At 44.3% G+C, this 22,090-nt stretch overlaps 1 protein-coding gene across 2 annotated transcripts in view; it reads left to right on the top strand.

Moving 5' to 3' along the window:
- The window catches only part of CHN2 (chimerin 2), a 390,810-nt gene that overhangs the window by 11,630 nt on the left and 357,090 nt on the right, over positions 1-22,090 (top strand). The window lies entirely within an intron of this gene.

The following is a 22,090-nucleotide window of genomic DNA, read 5'->3' as shown; positions in this document are numbered from 1 at the left end:
ATAAATAATTGGTTTACTAGAAGCTACTGTGCTCAATGATGCATCATGCTTCAAGAGGTCCCAGTTACCATGTATTGCACGTCTAATGATGTCAGCTACGGGACTATATTTAAAGACGAAGGCAAATCTTTCGTCCTTATCACCGCCAATGTTGTCCCTAAGGAGACTGGATCGAGGGCGAATGGCTGCTCGATGCAATGCATCTAATACGGTCCTCCTTGGGTAACCCCTCTCCAATAGCCTACCCATAAGTTGATGTGCCTGCTTAAAAAAGTCCGCGTCGGTGCTATTGATCCTACGCAACCGGACAAACTGTCCGTAAGGCACCGCGTCTTTGACGGCGGGGGGATGGAAACTACCCCAAGGTATTCGCTGAGGGGCATATTGAGTCCATGAAAGATTGAAATTTTTGTCCCAAGTTAGCGGAAAGGGAGACTTTGTGAGAAAAAAAATCTAAAAAATCAATTTCCGCTAACTTGTGCCAAAAAATTTTTTTTTCTATGAACTCGCCATGCTGGGGGGTATTTATACTGCCCTGGCATTTTAGGGGCCCCAAAGCGTGAGAAGAAGTCTGGTATCCAAATGTCTAAAAATGCCCTCCTAAAAGGAATTTGGGCCCCTTTGCCCACCTAGGCTGCAAAAAAGTGTCACACATGTGGTATCTCCGTATTCAGGAGAAGTTGGGGAATGTGTTTTGGGGTGTCATTTTACATATACCCATGCTGGGTGAGATAAATATCTTGGTCAAATGCCAACTTTGTATAGAAAAATGGGAAAAGTTGTCTTTTGCCAAGATATTTCTCTCACCCAGCATGGGTATATGTAAAATGACACCCCAAAACACATTCCCCAACTTCTCCTGAATACGGAGATACCACATGTGTGGCACTTTTTTGCAGCCTAGGTGGGCAAAGGGGCCCACATTCCAAAGAGCACCTTTCGGATTTCACTGGTCATTTTTTACAGAATTTGATTTCAAACTCCTTACCACACATTTGGGCCCCTAGAATGCCAGGGCAGTATAACTACCCCACAAGTGACCCCATTTTGGAAAGAAGACACCCCAAGGTATTCCATGAGGGGCATGGCGAGTTCCTAGAATTTTTTATTTTTTGTCACAAGTTAGTGGAAAATGATGATTTTCTTTATTTATTTTTTCTTACAAAGTCTCATATTCCACTAACTTGTGACAAAAAATAAAAACTTCCATGAACTCACTATGCCCATCAGCGAATACCTTGGGGTGTCTTCTTTCCAAAATGGGGTCACTTGTGGGGTAGTTATACTGCCCTGGCATTCTAGGGGCCCAAATGTGTGGTAAGGAGTTTGAAATCAAATTCTGTAAAAAATGACCAGTGAAATCCAAAAGGTGCTCTTTGGAATATGGGCCCCTTTGCCCACCTAGGCTGCAAAAAAGTGTCACACATGTGGTATCTGCGTATTCAGGAGAAGTTGGGGAATGTGTTTTGGGGTGTCATTTTACATATACCCATGCTGGGTGAGAGAAATATCTTGGCAAAAGACAACTTTTCCCATTTTTTTATACAAAGTTGGCATTTGACCAAATATTTATCTCACCCAGCATGGGTATATGTAAAATGACACCCAAAACACATTCCCCCAACTTCTCCTGAATACGGAGATACCACATGTGTGACACTTTTTTGCAGCCTAGGTGGGCAAAGGGGCCCACATTCCAAAGAGCACCTTTCGGATTTCACCGGCCATTTATTACAGAATTTGATTTCAAACTCCTTACCACACATTTGGGCCCCTAGAATGCCAGGGCAGTATAACTACCCCATAAGTGACCCCATTTTGGAAAGAAGAGACCTCAAGGTATTCGCTGATGGGCATAGTGAGTTCATAGAACTTTTTAATTTTTGTCACAAGTTAGTGGAATATGAGACTTTGTAAGAAAAAAAAAAATATATCATCATTTTCCGCTAACTTGTGACAAAAAATAAAAAGTTCTATGAACTCACTATGCCCATCAGCGAATACCTTAGGGTGTGTACTTTCAGAAATGGGGTCATTTGTGGGGTGTTTGTACTGTCTGGGCATTGTAGAACCTCAGGAAACATGACAGGTGCTCAGAAAGTCAGAGCTGCTTCAAAAAGCGGAAATTCACATTTTTGTACCATAGTTTGTAAACGCTATAACTTTTACCCAAACCATTTTTTTTTTTACCCAAACATTTTTTTTTTTTATCAAAGACATGTAGAACAATAAATTTAGAGCAAAATTTATATATGGATGTAGTTTTTTTTGCAAAATTTTACAACTGAAAGTGAAAAATGTCATTTTTTTGTAAAAAAATCGTTAAATTTCGATTAATAACAAAAAAAGTAAAAATGTCAGCAGCAATGAAATACCACCAAATGAAAGCTCTATTAGTGAGAAGAAAATGAGGTAAAATTCATTTGGGTGGTAAGTTGCATGACCGAGCAATAAACGGTGAAAGTAGTGTAGGTCAGAAGTGTAAAAAGTGGCCTGGTCTTTCAGGGTGTTTAAGCACTGGGGGCTGAGGTGGTTAAAGGGAACCTGTCACCTCCAACAAACATCCCAAGCCGGCAGCAGTACCTGAGAGCAGCCAGCAGCGTGTTTGTAACGATCATTTTCTTCCTGCAGGCAGATGAAGCAAAAGCTGTAAAAACGATCTTTAATCTCCTGCCGGCGCGCTTCTCTAGTCAGGGTTCAAGTCACGGGGGCAGCGGCCTCTTTGCTTCAAGTCATGATAACCGCGCCCCCTTCTCTGCCCCTTCGCTGTGACTAACAGCCGGCAGTTCGCCAAAGCCAGCCGAACTGTTGTGCACCAGCGCTGTCAGTCACAGCGAATGGGCAGGGAAGGGGGAGCGGTCACCGTGACTTGAAGCAAGCAGGCCGCTGCCCCCGTGACTTCAAGCCTGACTAGAGAAGCGCGCCGGCAGGGGATGAAAGATCGTTTTTACAGCTTTTGCTTTATCTGCCTGCAGGAAGAAAATGATCGTTACAAACATGCTGCTGGTTACTCTCAGGTACTGCTGCCGGCTTGGGATGTTTGTTGGAGGTGACAGGTTCCCTTTAACAACCGTCCACATGGCCATTTACAATGAACACTGATGCAAGTGCAGTGTCAGATGTGCGCAGGTATGCTGATTCACACGCTGAAGCCCCATCTAAATTGGTGCCCTCATTCCTGAGAAATCAGTGATTTTATTATATGCTAATGAGCTGCTTGGAGCAACAAGGGCGTCACCGTTTCACCTCATTGCACTGAAAGCCCTGCTCACTATTAATGCCTGCCTCCCCCAGCTTTGAATAACAGGCCTAGCAGGGCGGATGTAATTCCGCCTAGCCCTGTCTTCTCACGGATGTGTGGTGGCCCTTCGGGAATTAGTGCACGCACAGTGCAACCCTAATGGTTGCCAAGGCTATGTAGTACAGACAGCTTCCACCCTGGCAAGTATCAGGGCTTTACTGCGCATGTGCCAATTCCCTGTGGCCCAAAGCTGGGAGGGCAGGGCTTTTGGTGCAACAAGGTGCAACGGTGATGCCCTCATTGCACCAAGCAGTTAAAGTGGTTTTCTCTTCTCAGACAATGGAGGCATATCGCTAGGATATGCCCCTATTGTCTTATAGGTGCAGGTACCAACCGCTGGGACCCACACCTATATCGGGAACGGAGCCTTGCAAATTTGGTCAAGTATCTTGTATACCTTTAAATGGAAACTGTCAGCAAGCCAACGTCTGTTTAGATTAGGATATCAGTATGATGTTCTGGCTTAATGTGGGGAAATTATTGCCTCAAAATGGCCTCAGAAGTGCCAGCCAGTAGCTAGACATTGTTTGTGGGTGCCGGTTACTGGCGGCTATTTAGTGGGTTCACTATTACACAGAGAGCCCTTCCTGATGACAAGCTCCCTTTAACAAAGTTAAGTGTCAGTGATTTGACTACTCTGCATTATAGTTATACATTTGTGGTGTTGTAAAATGACTTTCATAAGAACTAATGAGATCCCGAAGTGCTTTCCTGCAAGCGATTTATTACAGCCGCCCGCTTGTTTTGCCATGTCAGCGTTTTGTGAGGTTATTCGTTAGAAGGGGAACCCATAAGTATTGATTTGTTTTTATTTAATTCAGCGGCAATTATAATCGTCCCTTTAATTTTTAATATATCTGAAGTTGGATCTCTCCTGTAAAGCTGCCTCTGTCCAAGTCCGATCACCAGGAATATATCCTCGGACACGTGACTTCCCAGGCCTGCACATATTAATCAATTCCCTTCTGTTGTGACTGTATGTCTGCCTTTACGTTGATACCGCGTTCCGAGAAGCTTTTTACCGTTAATGTAATTATCTTATATCCTCATGTTCTTGGTTTGTAACTCGAGTGTATAGGTGACTGCAGGAAAAAAGTATTTAAAGCGCATCTGTCAGCAGATTTGTACCTATGAGACTGGCTGACCTGTTACATGTGCGCTTGGCAGATGAAGGCATCTGTGTTGGTCCCATGTTCATATGTGCCCGCATTGCTGAGAAAAATGAGGTTTTAATATATGCAAATGAGGCTCTAGGAGCAACGGGGGCATTACCATTACACTTAGAGGCTCAGATCTCTCGGCAGCTGCCACGTTAGTCTGATTTCTGTCTCTCTGTGTGACAGCGGGAGGAATTGTAGGGTGACAGACGCCAGGCGATGACTTCATGAACATTTATATAGTCCTTACATACGGATACTAAATGTATATTTGCTCAAAATGGTTTTTATTGCCACAGAAGAGGAGATCCCAGGCCATTTGCTGGCCGGGCATTAACTTCCAAAACAACCCCCATATTTTGTTTAAGGGGAATTCCTATAATTTGAAGTTTTCCTCTATTCACAGGATACTGGATAACTATTAGATTGTGGGGAGCCTACTGCTGAGCCCCCAACTGTTCAAATTAACTTGGGGGGCGCACCGAAATTAATGGAGCAGCAAGTTTAGCTTGCTGACTACCGTTCCTGCCGCTCCATTCATCTCTATGGTACCTGCCGGAATAGCCAAGCACTGTACTTGGCTACCTCTAGCAGTGTCATAGAGATGAATGGAGCATGCAGACTGCCACTCCATTCATCTGAGTCTGACAGAGATAGCCGAGTACAGCGCTTGACTATTTGAGATGAACCTGTTGGTTTGTCCATTTCAGGAGGACCTGCAAGGTCTTGTGATCATAGGAGTCTCAGCAGTAGGGCCCCCACCGATCTAATAGTTACCCCCTATCTTTACATTACTGGAATAACCCTTTAAAGGTGTTGTCTCATGAAAAATATTCTATAGTTTTTCAAACTAGCATCAGAATCTGAGTACTTTTGTAATTGGATGTAATTATAAATTTAGCATAGCCACTGAGCAATTAAGTAAAATGTATCTGTATAGCGCCACCTGCTGTTTTTTATTCTTTATCCGGCTCACTGAGAAGGCCGCACATGCCCAGTTTCATCCTTCAACTGCCTCCTGAGCTGTGATAGGGAGAGCATGGACACGCCCCCTTAGCTGCAGCAGGAAAGACACTCCCCTTGAGCTGCCAGCTGGATATTAATCTAGCAGAGCAATGAAAGGGGAGATCCCTTAATAGGATCTGTCTGATTTTTAGATATGTAAGGAACTGCCCATAATTTATCCTAACATTTTAGACAAGGCACATCCTAGGTAAAAATACCAGACCTCACACAAGGGTGGCGCTGTTTCTAAATAAAAAGAAGATCACGTTTTTCTAATTGTGGAAAACCGCTTTAACACTAAAGATGGGAATATCTTCTTGTCACTGTAATTTCCTTCTTCATTATTCCAAAAAGAAACGATAATCAGGCCACATGTGGAAAACTCGGGCGCTGAATTATTGGATTTTTAGCTCATGCATCTAATACATATCGTCTGGACTTGTGGAATGTAAAATGCAGCAGTCTCTCAGTCCTGATGGGGGGGGTCTCCTGTGCCTCGGTATCAAATCTACTGATAGATGCCCTCACGTCAGAAGAGCAGATGTCATCTAGTCCGGGAAGTCTCCTGTGACCTTCCAGAGCTAAACTATAAGTGCATGGTGCCATATGAGCAATAACTTTAATCTAAAAACTTATAATGAAATAATGACACTAACTGTGTAATGGTGCAAAATGGCCGCGATCATTTATTAAGGGTTAAATAACATAACAATCATAAAACCATAAATAATAAATTAAATAATAAATTAATAAATAACCATTAAACAATCAGTAAATACACAATTGTCCCCCCAGCAAAGCTGGGTGACTAACCCACCAGACATGCGGGTATTAACCCACATATCCTCCCCCTAAAAACCGCGGCCTTATCTATCATATCTTTTAAATCAGAATTGAAAATGTCGAAGCCTATATCGGACAAATGAACCAAATCGTCCGGATAAAGACCCAGAATGAAACCCTCTAACTCAGTATGTCTAAATGTCCAATGTAAAGGGGGAATATTAATCACCAATATTTCTGCAAATATCGATAATTAATATTCATAAATAGGAGGAGCCGTCTATTGATAACTCCGCCTATCTATGCCTTTATATAACAATAACAATACTTTCGCTATGCTTTACACTGATCGCTAAGCTAGCTGCATGCGCCTTACTAACTAACTATCGCCAATAACTACACGTTACACAGATAGTTACAAATATAACGGTATTTATTAACAATACACTACGCAATACACTAACAATACAGCACTAAATATACAATCCTAAACTACACTACACATTCCCAATTCCACCCATCAACTAACTATACAGTTCACACATACAATATTAACAGCCCACCCATCTAGTTCTATACTATCCCTATGGGGTACGCCGAGGGTTAATGGTGGCCTTACAGGGGTGTAAGCCGACCACAAACACAAAGGGTTAACAATGGGGATAATATCATAACTGTACAGCAATGCAGGGGCTAAATACCCTGCAAGTGTACAGTGAGGGGGGGGGGGTGGCAGGGTTTAAGCAGGGGTTACCACCAGGGGTTAATCAGGGTAGGGAAAGGGTATTTCAGGGGCAAGGGTAGCCAGGGTGAACAGTTGGCAGGGACCAGGGTCCATCAGGGCACAGGGACCAGGGTAACTACCAGGGGTAATGCCTGGCAGGGAAAGGGTTAATCGTTGGTGGGATAGGGGTTGAATCAGGGCCCAAGGTGCACATCAGGGAAATATAGGGGTTACAGGACCAGGGGTGATATGTGAGGGGTAGGTAGGGGCTACACAGGTATACTTAGGCCTTATCCAGGTGGTCATCGTGAAGCTGCTCTCTCCCATGCGTCTCTGAAGCTAGTCTGGTTGCAAGAAGCCGCACCTCTGCTCTGTTTGGGGCTTTATAGCCCAAAACCAGCCCCCCTCCTCCTTCCTCAGGGATGTGACATCATAGTGTCACTGTGACGTATGCCTGCCTACAATCCCCAGAGTCCTCCCCCCCCCTAGTCCCAAAAATGCTGGGAGTAGGGGCATGGAGTTTTAGCCATGCGCAGAGGTGTGGAAAAACAGGTTTTTGATGTCTCTGGTTAGAAGGTCCCCTCACAAACGGTGCCAAAGAGTCTGCCTACAGGCTATCAGCACAAGTTTTTCTCTAAACAACTCTGTTGATAACAGTTGGAATTGCATATATGCATATATATATCCACAGATGCTTGGGGCACATCTATAAACACATACAAAACCGGGGGTATGAATGGGCAGCAATAAGCCCACATACATACTGTCATGCTGACATAAGTGTATATACATAGACACGTGTGCAAATACATACACACATATCTATATATACACACACCCTCGCATATATCTGGGGCATCACATACAGGGGACATGCATATGTCCCCACTTGCCATACAGGGCCAATATATACACGGTCATACAGGAAATATATACTAACTATAAGGGGACACATATAAGGGGGCACATATATATACTAATATAAGGGGGATTATAAGGGGGCACAGCTTCCAGGGACCACATATTTCCCACAGGGGCCACCATGAGCCCCTGGGGATCACCATGGGCAGACGTGCGCAGATGCTGGGCACATTTGCGCACATCGTCCCATGATGCTGTGGTTGAAGTATGCACATATATACCATACATACCCGCACGTGTTTGCAGGCATGCATGGATATATATGCATACGTCTCAACCGTTCCTCAACATCCAACCATTCAGACTTGAAAGATATTTCTCCAAACTTCTATTAACTCTTTTCCTAATCCTATCGATAAAACAGAACTGATCATCCTTCCAAATAAAGCGTGGGGTGATTTCTGATTTTTTTTTATGTAACCTCAGGCAACAGGAACTTAATATAACTCAAATCTACCTTCATTTGATCGATTAAATCTAATGTTCTGATTTTTCCAAAATCATTCTCCACAGCATGGATAATAAAAACATCCGGCTGGGGTAAAGATTGTAGCTCACCTCTCAAGATTGGAATGATTTGTTTCCATCTTAAACCCCTAAAACCCAACCAAAATATTGAAATAAATAACAAACCAATACACATTTTTTGTGAATAATTACACTCAGCAGCCCTTCTTTCTGCCCAAAAGACGAAAGAATGACCCAGAATCCAAACGATCAATTGCTTTGAACCTAAAAGAAATTGATTTAAATTAAAAAATAAAATTAGGCCGAACATATAATTTATATACAGTACAGACCAAAAGTTTGGACACACCTTCTCATTCAAAGAGTTTTCTTTATTTTCATGACTATGAAGGCATCAAAACTATGAATTAACACATGTGGAATTATATACATAACAAACAAGTGTGAAACAACTGAAAATAGGTCATATTATAGGTTCTTCAAAGTAGCCACCTTTTGCTTTGATTACTGCTTTGCACACTCTTGGCATTCTCTTGATGAGCTTCAAGAGGTAGTCCCCTGAAATGGTTTTCACTTCACAGGTGTGCCCTGTCAGGTTTAATAAGTGGGATTTCTTGCCTTATAAATGGGGTTGGGACCATCAGTTGCGTTGAGGAGAAGTCAGGTAGATACACAGCTGATAGTCCTACTGAATAGACTGTTAGAATTGGTAATATGGCAAGAAAAAAGCAGCTAAGTAAAGAAAAACGAGTGGCCATCATTACTTTAAGAAATGAAGGTCAGTCAGTCAGCCGAAAAATTGGGAAAACTTTGAAAGTAAGGGCTACTTGACCATGAAGGAGAGTGATGGGGTGCTGCGCCAGTTGACCTGGCCACCACAGTCACCGGACCTGAACCCAATCGAGATGGTTTGGGGTGAGCTGGACCGCAGAGTGAAGGCAAAAGGGCCAACAAGTGCTAAGCATCTCTGGGAACTCCTTCAAGACTGTTGGAAGACAATTTCAGGGGACTACCTCTTGAAGCTCATCAAGAGAATGCCAAGAGTGTGCAAAGCAGTAATCAAAGCAAAAGGTGGCTACTTTGAAGAACCTAGAATATGACATATTTTCAGTTGTTTCACACTTGTTTGTTATGTATATAATTCCACATGTGTTAATTCATAGTTTTGATGCCTTCATAGTCATGAAAATAAAGAAAACTCTTTGAATGAGAAGGTGTGTCCAAACTTTTGGTCTGTACTGTATATTAGATTCCCAAAGTCCGATTTTATTTATTTTTGCCTCATTCAATCACAAATTGGCAGCAACCGTGGCCTCTCCAATGTGAAACGAATGAGACGAATATTGTTCAGTAGACAAATTCAAAGACAGTAAAAAAAAATTCTACATTGCATTAAATTGATAAATTGACACTTCTGAAACATCTTCATGGATCAAAAAGGAAACACCACCTTGCGGTCTAACTTAAAAAAAATTCTAACTGGACACAATGATGATTCCGCTAAAGCCGCTAGCTTAATCCACGACCCTTTCACCAGTTAATCCGTCTTTGATTTTCTAATAAAAAACAATACTGCATTACTGTTCAATTTAATATCCCCAAACCTCAAAGGCGCCATTGACCGCTTTATTAGCCGCTGCTAACTCCCCTGTGCGAAATGCTCCAAAGAATGCTACCCCAACGTTACTTTAAATAAAACTGCTTCATAAACTGAAAACATGCAAAACTTAAATACTGACACTATGTTGCCCAACAAATCAAATGTAATTGGCTGTCTCCCATCAGCCTGGATAAGGGATCCCCTAACACCTTTAAGAAACTGCTTCACCACAAACTGATTAGAAAAAGACTGATAACTTGCTAAGGGTACTTTCACACTAGCGGCAGGGGACTCTGGCAGGCTGTTCCGGCGGGTGACCAGCCTGTCAGATCCTTCCTGCCGCTAGTTCACGCGTACCCCCGGACTGCCGCTTCGTCCACATTGACTATAATGGGGGTGGGGGCGGAGTTCCGGCGGCAGCACGGCAGTGCATGCCGAGAGGCGGCCAGACTATAAGTACTGCATGCTGTTCACCCGCTTGAACAGTCTGCCAGAGTCCCCTGCCGCTAGTGTGAAACTAGCCTAATTTAAAAAAGAAAGAAACACCTGACACAGCTTTATGCAAGACCGAATGACCAAACCCTTCCTCTAACAAGGAACAAAGAAATTGAAAAAATAAATTAAAATCAAACAGAAAACAAGACACGTTCCTGACAATACAAAATTGGGACCACCTCTTCCATGCCAGTGAATATCCATCCCACGTTTGAGGAGCTAAAGACTTCTGAATGAACATGTTCATCATACCTGAATCAAATTCCAAACCTGTTCCGGACATGGAATTCCCACTCTCTCTGCTTGCGGCACTAGAGACAAGAATATTTCCCACTGTGCGCGGGAAAGAGAATCAGCCATATCATTATCCTCACTTGCAATATATTTAGCTTTGATTCAATTCTAAACAGTGAACTAAATAACGCAATAGTCTAACAACAACTTCACTATGTGATGACAAACAATTAATTGCGAATAGAATTCCTTTATTATCTGAAAAAAATCAATACTCTCTTATTATTAAAAACATTCGTTAATTTCTAACGATAATTTGTTTTCCCTTAGTCCTTACAGCAGCACAGATGGGGTTAACTGCCCCTGTGGACTGGTAGAACCGGCAGAATTTTTAATGAGCCCAAGAACCAATAAACGATCTTCAGCTCCCTGAAAGGGAGGAGATCACCCCCCAGCCCACCGTGTTTTTAACAAGCATAATGTATTTAGGGTGGGATATTTGTGTGCTGCTGTTAGGACTAAGGGAAAACAAATTATCGTTAGAAATTAACGATTCCCTTACGTCCTACCAGCAGCACAGATGGGGAGATAGCAAGAAGAATCTCCTAGGGAGGGTCCTCATGCCTGGCAGAACTAAGAACTGTCTGCCCAAAAGCCGAAAACTCTGCCATCCTAGCATCTATCCTATAATGGGAGATGAAGGTTGACTCAGAGCTCCAGGAGGCCGCCTTACAGATCAACTCTAAGGGGAGAAGTCTTCTCTCCGCAACAGAGGTGGAGACAGCCCTAGTAGAATGGGCTCTCACAAACTCCGGAGGATCTAGGGATTGGGAGACGAAAGCTTCCCTAATGGCCTCCTTGATCCAGCGACTAATGGTGGCTTTAGACGCTTTACGGCCTTTAGACTTACCGGCAAACAGGATAAGGAGATTCTCATCTATCCTGAACTCTCTGGATCTATCCACATAGACCTGGAGGCATCTTGAAATATCCAGCAGGTCTCTTGCTGGAGTATCAGAGGAGGAGGCTGAAAACAAAACTGGTAAAGAGATTACCTGGTTGATATTTTGGAAGGTAGGCACCTTAGGCCTGAAGTAGGGTAAAAACTTCAGGAGTACTCTGTCCTGTAAGAAGATAATATACGGGTGAATTGTAGAGAAAGCCTGCAATTCAGAGATTCTTTTGGCTGAAGCTACAGCCAGAAGAAAAACCATCTTTAAAGTCAAAAATTTGAATTCCACCTCCTCCAAAGGCTCGAAGGGGGGAGATGCTAGCCCCCTGAGCACTACTGAAAGATCCCACTGGGGAATAGGTTTCAGTATAGTAGGCTTTAGTCTTTCAGCTCCCTTCAGGAAGCGTTTAATGAGTGGGTCCCGAGAATGTGGCCTGTTGAGACAGGCCGAGATGGCACAAATCTGTACCTTCAAGGTAGCTGGAGATAGGCCCCTATCTAATCCATCTTGAAGGAATTGTAGTATCGCAGGAAGGGGCGGATCTGCGGACGCCACTTGTTTGGAATCACACCATGCCACGAAGATTCCCATGATCCTGGAGTAGGCCTTCTTTGTAGACTCTGCTCTGGAATGCGACAAAGTTCTCAGGACCGACTCGGAAAGCCCTTCTATATTGGGAAGGGACTGGTCAACCTCCAGGCTGTCATGTTGAACCTGTGCAGATCTGGGCAGAGGTGAGTGTCCCACGACACCAGGGTCTGCTCCGGGGGGAGTCTCCAGTATTGTACCCGACTCATCTGAATGAGCTGGGTAAACCAGGATCTCCTGGGCCAGAACGGTATGATGGCTATTACCGAGGCCTGATCCTGACGAATTTTCGTCAATACCCTTGGTATCATGGAAAACGGAGGGAAGATGTAAGCCAGCCTGAACCTCCACGGTATCGACAGAGCATCTATCGCCAGGGGGTTGTCCTCCCTGTACAGGGAACAGAACCTCAGCACCTTGGCGTTGAACCTGGTTGCCATGAGATCCACCTCTGGCATACCCCATCTGTGAACTAACTGCCTGAAGATCTCCGGATGCAGAGACCACTCCATGGTCGGTAATCCCCGACTTAAGCGGTCCGCTATCATATTGAGGGAACCTCGAATATGAGTGGCAGATAGATGGGAAAGGTTCGTCTCTGACAGAAGGGGCAATGATCTTGTGCATCCCTGCTTGTTTATATAGAGAACCGCAGTCATATTGTCTGACTGGAGTTTCACTGCTTTGCCCTGGATCTGAGGGGCGAAGTGAAGGAGGGCTAGCCGGATAGCTCGCATCTCGCGAAGATTGGAAGAAAGACGCCGCTCCAGAGGAGACCAAGATCCCTGTACTGGGGATCCGTCCAGGTGAGCGCCCCAGCCTACAAGGGACGCGTCTGTAGTCAATATGACCCAAGCTGTTTGGGTCATAGACTTCGCTGCTGGCAGCTGAAACCACCATCTGAGGGAATTCCGGGTTTGACCAGACAGGGATCACAGGGAATCTAGCCCCGCAGGGCTGCCGTTCCATAAGTGTAAGACCTCCGACTGAAGAGGACGGAGGTGCCATAGTGCCCAAGGGACTGCGTCCGCAGCCGCTGACATGAGCCCCAGCATCTTCATGAGAGTCCGGATAGAGACTCGACGAGGGACAAAAAGGACTCTTGCTAGGTCCTGAATCCGCACTCTCCTTTCTAGAGTCAACCGGAGGGACATCTCCATAGAGTCGACCATGAATCCTAAATAATGGATTGAAGTCGATGGGCTGACATTCGACTTCTGCCAGTTGATAATCCAGCCCAGGCGGAGGAGAAAGGAGATTGCGATATGAAGATGGTGGGTAAGAACCGGAACTGAAGAGGCTATGAAGAGCCAATCGTCCAGATAAGGAATAATAGTCAGTCCTTGAAGTCTCAAAGCTGCCACCACCGACACCACCACCTTGGTGAAGATAAGGGGGGCAGAAGAGATTCCGAAGGGAAGCGCGGTGAACTGAAAGTGCCTGTGAACCCCTAAAATCTGGACCGCGATCCTGAGGAATTTCCGTGAAGCGGAATGGATCGGGATGTGAAAATACGCATCCTTGAGGTCCAGGGTAGCCATGACGTCCCCAGGATTGAGGATATGGCTGACTGACCTTATGGTTTCCATACGAAACCTGGTTTTCCTTATAAATCGATTGAGGAATCTCAAGTCGATGATCATCCGGAGATCTCCCGTCTTCTTGAGAACCAGGAACACTGGAGAATAAATCCCTAGGCCTCTCTCCCCTGCCGGCACCTCCTCTAGGGCTCCCTTGGAGATATAGTCCTGAATATAAGTTTCTAGGATCCTTTGTTTGGCAGACCCGAAGTTTCGCGTGGTGATGAATCTCTCTGGGGGGAGGGAGATAAGATATACCTGGTACCCGGCAGAAATTATGTCCTGAACCCAGGGGTCTGCGATCAAATGGGCCCAAGGGTCTTTGAAATGGGAGAGACGGCCCCCCACGGGAATCTGGGGGAGGGGTATGGGAAAGTCTAGAGGAGATGCAGCAGGGCTTATCCAAGAGCCTCGAGGAGGCCCATAGTCAGGAGGGTTTTGCCTCCCTGGTGGGTTTACGGGAGCGTCTCGAATATTTACGAGACGGCCCCCCCCAATCTCTGCGCCTAGTCTGCTGCCCTGGACGGCCTCCGCCTTTCTTCTCTTGTCTGGGGCGTCCCCGAAAGGGCTGCTGGGGGAGACTCTTCCCTTTCTTGTCGGACAGTCCCTCCATGATCCTGTCCAATTCGGACCCGAACAGTTTATCCGGCTCAAAGGGGAGCCCACAAAGGTTGAATTTGGACGCGTTGTCCGCGATCCATGGCTTCAGCCAAAGTGGTCTGCGGGCAGCTGAAACTAGGGCCATAGTTTTGGCAGCCAGCTTCAGCTGCATCTGGGTGGAATCGACCAGGAAATCCATCGCCAGATTGGCAGATTTGAAGGCTGCCAAGATGTCGTCTCTCGAAACGCTCTGGTCCACGTCCGTCTGGATCTGGTTGAGCTTAGAACGTAGAAAGGAGGCTACTTCAGTGGCCGCAATTGAAGTTGATGCGGAGGCAGCCGCCGCCGCGTAACCCCTTCTGAGGGTGCACTCTGCCCTCCGGTCTAGAGGGTCCTGCAGACTAGACCCATTGTCTGCAGGGACCAGAGTGCGCCTGGACAACTTGGCTATAGCCATGTCCACCTTGGGAACGGAACCCCACGATTCAACCAAGGGTTTAGCCATCGGGTACATGAGCTTAAATTTCCTGCCACCTGTCCAAAGGACAGAAAAAAACACGGTGGGCTGGGGGGTGATCTCCTCCCTTTCAGGGAGCTGAAGATCGTTTATTGGTTCTTGGGCTCATTAAAAATTCCGCCGGTCCTACCAGTCCACAGGGGCAGTTAACCCCATCTGTGCTGCTGGTAGGACGTAAGGGAACACCCCAAATAACCAACGAAACCACTATAGGAAATAACTCCAAAAGAATTCTTGTTCAAACCTAGCTCCTTCCACCAATCTGGCCATGGTTCAGCTGAACATTGACTGTTTAAAAAGGCTCCATAACCCCATGAACCTGAAGCATTTGTATATAAGCCAAAAGAACCTGCTTCTTTAAAATCCTCCTGCCAAGCACTACGACCAATAAAAACCGCTAAATCATCTTTCAAATCTTTAGTAATTCTAACATGTGCGTGAGGAGATTTGAACTCTTTAGTCGCCATGTATAACCTTCTAGAAAAAACCCGCCCAACCGATATGATTCTTGATGCTAACGTCAATAAACTCAGTCTCTCAACTGAGTTTTTTTTACTGAAAGCATTTTTCTGATCACAAAAATTGCCTTCTCAACCTTCTCAATAGGAAGCCTCAACTCCATATTAATTGAATTAATCACGACACCTAAAAACTCAATCTCCTGACACGGCCAAACAGTTTTTTTCCCGAGCCAACGGAACACCAAAATACTGACAAATCTAATAAAACCTTCTAATAAACGCGAACAATCAGCAAAAGAACCAATAAACAAAAAATCATCTAAATAATGCAAAACACTAGCTAAACCTAACTCTTTTGTAACAACCCAATTAAAAAATGAAGAAAACGTCTTAAAATAGAAGCAAGACCAGGAAAACCCCATTGGAAGACATTTGTCAAAGAAAAATTGACCATTAAAAGGAAAATCTAAAGAATTAAATTCCTCGGGATGTACTGGTAATAAACGAAAAGCCGCCCTTAATGTCTGCCTTTGCCATGAAACATCCTTTCCCAACTGAACGCAATAAAGAAACCACATCATCAAAAGATGTATAAGATACTGATGCCATTTCCTTATCCAATGAATCTTTAAGTGACTCCTTCAACGGATAAGATAAGTGATATATTAATCTAAATTCATTAGGATCCTTCTTAGGCACTAAGCCTAAAGGAGATATCCTAAAATCAGAAAAAGTTGGGGCATCAAATGGGCCAGCAATCCTACCCTCTTTTAATTCCTTGACAATCTTTTCCTCAGCTATATAAATGTGCTGTCTAACTGATGGCAAATTATCCACACTAATCATGGGATAACCCCTTTAACTGCCCCATGGTGTGTAAAGGGTTTGTCCCAAATGGACAGCCCCATTTCAGCAGGCAGTCTAGCTGGCGAACTGTTTTCTTTGTGCTGTGACAACCAGAAGGGGCTTCCATGCGAGGTGCCTTGTTGTATGATGTCCGCCTGCCGAAATGGGACCCCTTTGTGATCCTAAATAGAAATAGCAATGCAAAACAGGCACAATCTGCAGCTAATCGTACGCTGCCTGTTCACACAGTTCTCTGAACACCAGGTGAGGGGAGCCTATTATGGTTCAGTGCTTTCAGCATTTACTGTGTTCATGACAGTGACTTGTCAGAAGGTTTGATCAGTGGGTTATGGATGCTGAGACCCCCACGATGGATAAAATGAAGGGGGAGAAATGCTCAGCTGAGCACTGTGCCTCTTCCGCTGTGACCGACTTTGCAAAGTGACACAGCTGAGCCCTTCCATTTAGCACCAGGACCCCACAGATCAAGACTTATGACATGATTCTTTAAAGCGGTTTCCAACAAATAAAAACTAATAAATAAATAAATAAAAATAACTGAATAAAAAGACATTTTTATTTGCTAGTCAACCCTTTTAACCCTTTGTGGCTGTCATATATGCCAAGTGCACCTGTCATATGTGGACGCTAACCAGCTCACCTGCTGCCTCTATCCCAGACATTGACTTCCTTGATGCGCGGAAACTTTGGTAAGACCATGTAACTTGAGAAAATAAGGAGATGAATCCAGCATCGAAGTTAACAACGTTGTGAGTTCCTCTATTCAAAATTACACAGATCCATACAGTGACAGCATCACCTCAGTGTTCCCATAGAGTCGTCTACGCGTTTCGAACAAACGTGTTCTTAATCATGACTGACCAGAGATTGCCAGATGGCAGTATTTGTAGAGGTGACCCTCAACCACTCCTCCCATCTCCAGGTGGAGATTGAAGGTAGTAAATTGTGGCAAACCCCAATCAAAAGAGCCCTGCTGGGAAAATCTGAAGCAAACATTGGTGTATATTAGTAAACAATAAAAAGTGTATAAAAGCTAGTTTGTGTATATTAAAATATTCATGATGTTCAAGGCCTCAGGTCTAAATCAGGGATAACAATACACAAAAAGCAACTTCCCACAGTAAAAACGGAAAGAATATATTCCCTGAAAAACCGCATGGTCTGAACAGTGGTTCCCAATGTTAAAACAAAACAGAAAATGTAACTGAATATGGCAGGTCTGTCTTCAAAATTGCTCTTCTAAGTAGAATAGACACATGCACACCAGGAATGGACCCAGTCCTAATATAAATACATAAGTTCTTTTTTCAAATTGAGGCCATCTGGATGCCTCGTTTTTAATCGAAGTATCCAGAAGGCTTCCCTCTGTATTAAACGCTTGTGGAAATTGCCCCCTCGAATGGAGAGCTGGACTCGCTCAATTCCAAAAGCAGAAGAAGTTCGCAAACTCCTATCATGTGCTGAAATAAAAATGCCTGGCTGCATTCAAAATATTAACGTGTGAAGCATTGGTGACATAGGTCAAATGTTCCAAGATTCTGTTTTGCAATTTTCTGATGGTACTTCCCACATAGAGTAAATCACACTGTGTACATCTAATAACATAGATGACCCCAGTGGTATTACAATTGATATAAGACCTAATGGGGAAATGTGAAGTATGTCCAGAATCCTGGAACATTTTGGTGGGCAAAACATAGCCGCATGTTCTGCAAGGATGACTACCGCACCATGTGCACCCGGTGTACTTTAACCAGGCACTGGCTTTGGTTCTCTGTGGAGTGGAAGCAAACAATGATGGAGATAAAGAAGATGCCAGAGTGGGAGACCGTCTAGCTGCCACCCTATAACCCTCTTGTAGCAGACCATGTAGAATATCATCTTCATGTAGAATTGAGATACATTCCGATACTACCTGCTTAAATTGATTACTATAAGTAAGGACTAGGGAAGGCAGATTTGTGCAGTCCTTCCCACATACTGTGTCATCATCATTCCTACATATATTATTGCTCCCAAAAAGTAATCTCTCGCGATTCCTTATCTGCGCTTTTTTTTCAGCTCTTTCGATCATCAAACCAGGATAGCCCGTTGTCAGCATGCGTGCAGCGACGATGCGACATGAATGCCGCTGTCACGGCCATGGCTATGACCGTGACTCCTGAACCGCATGCGGTTGTCAGCGGTTTTCATTGGTGTTCAATCACAGGTGAGGGCTGTGGTATTGGCCTCACCTGTGGTTGCCGCTGGCAACAGTATGTATGTGGCAGCGTAGCAGGCTGAGCTGTGCCATGCAGCTCGCTACGCTGCGCATGCGGTTTTGTGTGTGATGTGTGGATGTGTGCACTGTGTTTTATGTTATTGTGTGCACGTCCCCTTTAAGTGGTGTTTTCCCTTCCCTGGTGTTGGAAGGGTTAATCCCCTTCCTAGTGTGTGTGATCACTGGGTGTGTCCGACTGTGGGGTGTGGCTTCTTGGCCTATAAAGCCTCACTGCTTTTGCAGGCCTTCAGGTTGCTTCAGCCATGCTTAGCTGAGAGCAGCCTCATGTATTTATTACCTGCCAGTAAGAGCCACCCCTGTGGTCATAAACCTTAATGTCATAACCATATTGTGCTTTAAGTTATTTCCAGTTATGTGTGATGTCCGTGTGATGTTTTATATGTGATTTTGTGCAGCTATGGATCTGGGTCCCTGTGTAGGGATGCGCTTGTGATCTGCACCCTGCTAACACAGGGATCCAGTCAGCAAGGCTGTGGCAGGTAGGTGGAACTCCTTGTTCACCTGCCATATCCATAGAGCTGTTTATGTCTCCCCTTTTCCTGCAGCTTGGCCGTTGAGACTCCTGCTCCTCCGTGTCTAGGAGGAGTGGGCTTGTCTTACTTAGCTCCTAGGTGAGGGTCATCTTGAGGGCTAGCAGGGACTTTTAGGTTCCGGAGCATGGGCCCTCCTACCATCAAGGTTGGCCCATGCAGCTAGGAGCTAGGGTCAGGTTAGGGATGCCTTAGGAGGTGACCTGCTCCCTAATCCTGTCTTCATGGCCAAGCAGCCGTAACATCACCGGGCTGCACACGGCTGAGGATTTCCCCCATCCTCAGCCGTGACAGCCGCATCATCACTGCAATTTCTTCTGGCACGTACCATTTCACCCACCGGTATGGAGTTAATAGTATGCATAGGGTGATGGCTATTCGCCCTCAGGATCGCATTGCCAGCAACTGGCTAACGGTAAGTGGATGAATGTATATTCTGATGGGGGATAACCGTGAGGGTTAAATCGCGGAAATTAATAGTGGCCATATCCTGTAAATAGGCAAATTTCAGATTGATCAAATTTTCATTAAGACCTAAAAGTAGGTATGGCAGGCACATCGCCACTCCATATAATGAGCAGATCATCGATGTACCTGCCATACCATTCCAATGCCGCCGCAAATGGCACCTGTCGCATGCCTGTATACATTCTGTTGTACTGCAGAGTGAGTGGCGCTATTTACAGAGGTCCTCTTCCATGGTTAATATAGGGGGGTTCCTACCGGGAAATGGGGAAGGGGCCTCATTGATCCTTAAGCCCTAATAGAAGATAAGGACATAGGGTGCCTTACAGGATTACGCTGTTATTCTTTCTTTTTTTGAATCTTGACAATACACATAATTGTGGAATAATCACGCAGTATTGGCTTGTGTGATTTATTGGTTGCGAGGTGATTTATTGAATATTTTCTGTTTTAATCAGCTAATAATTCCGCCTTTGTGCTCTGAAATACTTTGGAGATTAGAGGTAATTACTTTTCCTTCTGATGACTTTGGGCAGAACAGAGATGAAGCTTTGCCATTGATTAATTGATCGGTTCCTCCTCAGCTATTGTAAGGTATTTGCCTAAAGCTCTGCAGTTCTAACAATCGGGCTCGATTCACGCAAAACATTTGCATCACATTTTTGACACTGCAGTATTTTACTATTACCCTTCGCACGTTTCATTCTTTTTCTCTTTTTTTTTCTTGTGCGATTAAACGCATTTTGCGTAGATGACCTAAAATATAAAATAAGCCCCTACAATTGCAGCACCCCAGGCTCTTTGTCATACAGTGGTTCATTGATTGGGCTTAATTCAAGGGCATTATTTGAAGATGCCTGAAAATGTGACTACAGGACTGCTGCCATGGCTGAGATGAGTAGTGTTTATCCAAAAATCATCATAGTGCTGTAAAGAAGCACTCACAAAACATTTCTCCCCCTTCATTTGTGTTTGTGATCAGCGCACATTAAAAAAGCTTCACATCTGCATCGACTATTCTCTTATACAATTCCATCAGGGAAAAATGGAAAAAAACACATCCATTTTAATACCCATTTGTGCTGCTTTTTAGCATTACTTATGCTCAGTTAGGCTCCCTGCTCACAACTATATTTTTGGTCCGCATCCATTTAGTTCAATGGGGCCACAAAAAAAATGTGGACAGCACGCCGTATGCAGTGCTCATGCATATGTCCGTTCTGCCGTCTCACAAAAAAGATAGAACTTTTTTTAATCTGTTTTGTGGACAAGAATAGACATTTTTAACATAGGGCGACTTGTCCGAAAAAGGCTCTCTAGCCGAAATGCATCACATCTGCCAGTGTTTTGTTTATGGCAATAAAGTGAAGATTTATTTGAGTCAAAAAGTGAGTGCTGATCCACTTTTACTTGGATGTACGGGCCTGCAACCCAGGATACAAGCACCATCTTCTTCCAGACTTCTGACTGATTATTTCTACGTATTTTTAACATAGTTTGGGACATGCAGGACGCACGTAGACTGTAATCGTGTTTTGCGTATTCACGATTTGTGGACCGCAAGACGGATGTGGTCTTGTGCATGGATCCTAAGTATTAGGTTTCCTCTATATTTGGTGGAAGAACCTTTCTTTCCAACAAAAATAACGGATACATGATGGAATGGAGCTTTCTGTTTTTGTTTTTTTACATTTTAGTCAATGGATGGCAGACAGAAACAAAAGTTTCCTTTTGCATCCATCATTAAGTCCATTTAATGGATCATTTTTTTCTGTTTTTGTAATAATGTGAAGCGAACACAGATGAGAACAAGACCCGTGTGGGTGCTTTATTAGTAAATTAGCCTCCTTTCAGTCCTTCTGTTTTGCCACATGACCCAATCCTACAGAAGTCAGTGTTTCTATGCATTACTATGAGGGTATGTTCACACCATCCACTGGGGATTCTGTCGTGGAAAGCCCCACCAACAGCCTCCTATTGACCTAAGTTAAACAAAAATGCCACCATGTGCACATGGTAGCATTCTTTTCCATCACTAATTTCAAATCCGATTCAGACGTGTGACTTCTTAGACGTGGCTTGAGAGTGTTTTTTGCATTGAAGTCAATTGGGAAGCAGGAAAAAAAAGCTAACGTTTTTAGCAGTATTTCTGCCACCAAACACGCTTCAGAATTTTCCTAACCAAGGGCTGGATTCGAAAAACATTTTTCCACTGCTTCATTTGCTAAAAGTTGTTCCTTTGGAGGGTAGAGTCCTGACCAAGTTTTTACCTCCAGTAGAAATGGGGATGATCCCAACTAATACTGGGCCCCCTCTTGCCCTGGGCCCCATAGCAGTCGCATGGTCTGCCGCTATGGTAGTTACGCCCCTGCCTCTAAATCCACCACCAAATTAGAAATCTACCACCAAAAAAACCTATTTTCAGCTATTAATGATTTTTCTGCTGTGGATTTTGCTGTGTGAATATATCCTGAGACTCACTTCTTATAGGAATACATAGAGAAACTGATTTCTGGTCCATACACCATAAGCTGTAGGAACTGGATGTGGCCTTTAAAAA

This window comes from Bufo bufo, chromosome 5 (genome assembly GCF_905171765.1).
Source record: "Bufo bufo chromosome 5, aBufBuf1.1, whole genome shotgun sequence".
Taxonomy (NCBI): domain Eukaryota; kingdom Metazoa; phylum Chordata; class Amphibia; order Anura; family Bufonidae; genus Bufo; species Bufo bufo.
Note: the sequence above shows the minus strand (reverse complement) of the source record. Positions and strands in the feature narration are given on the sequence as shown.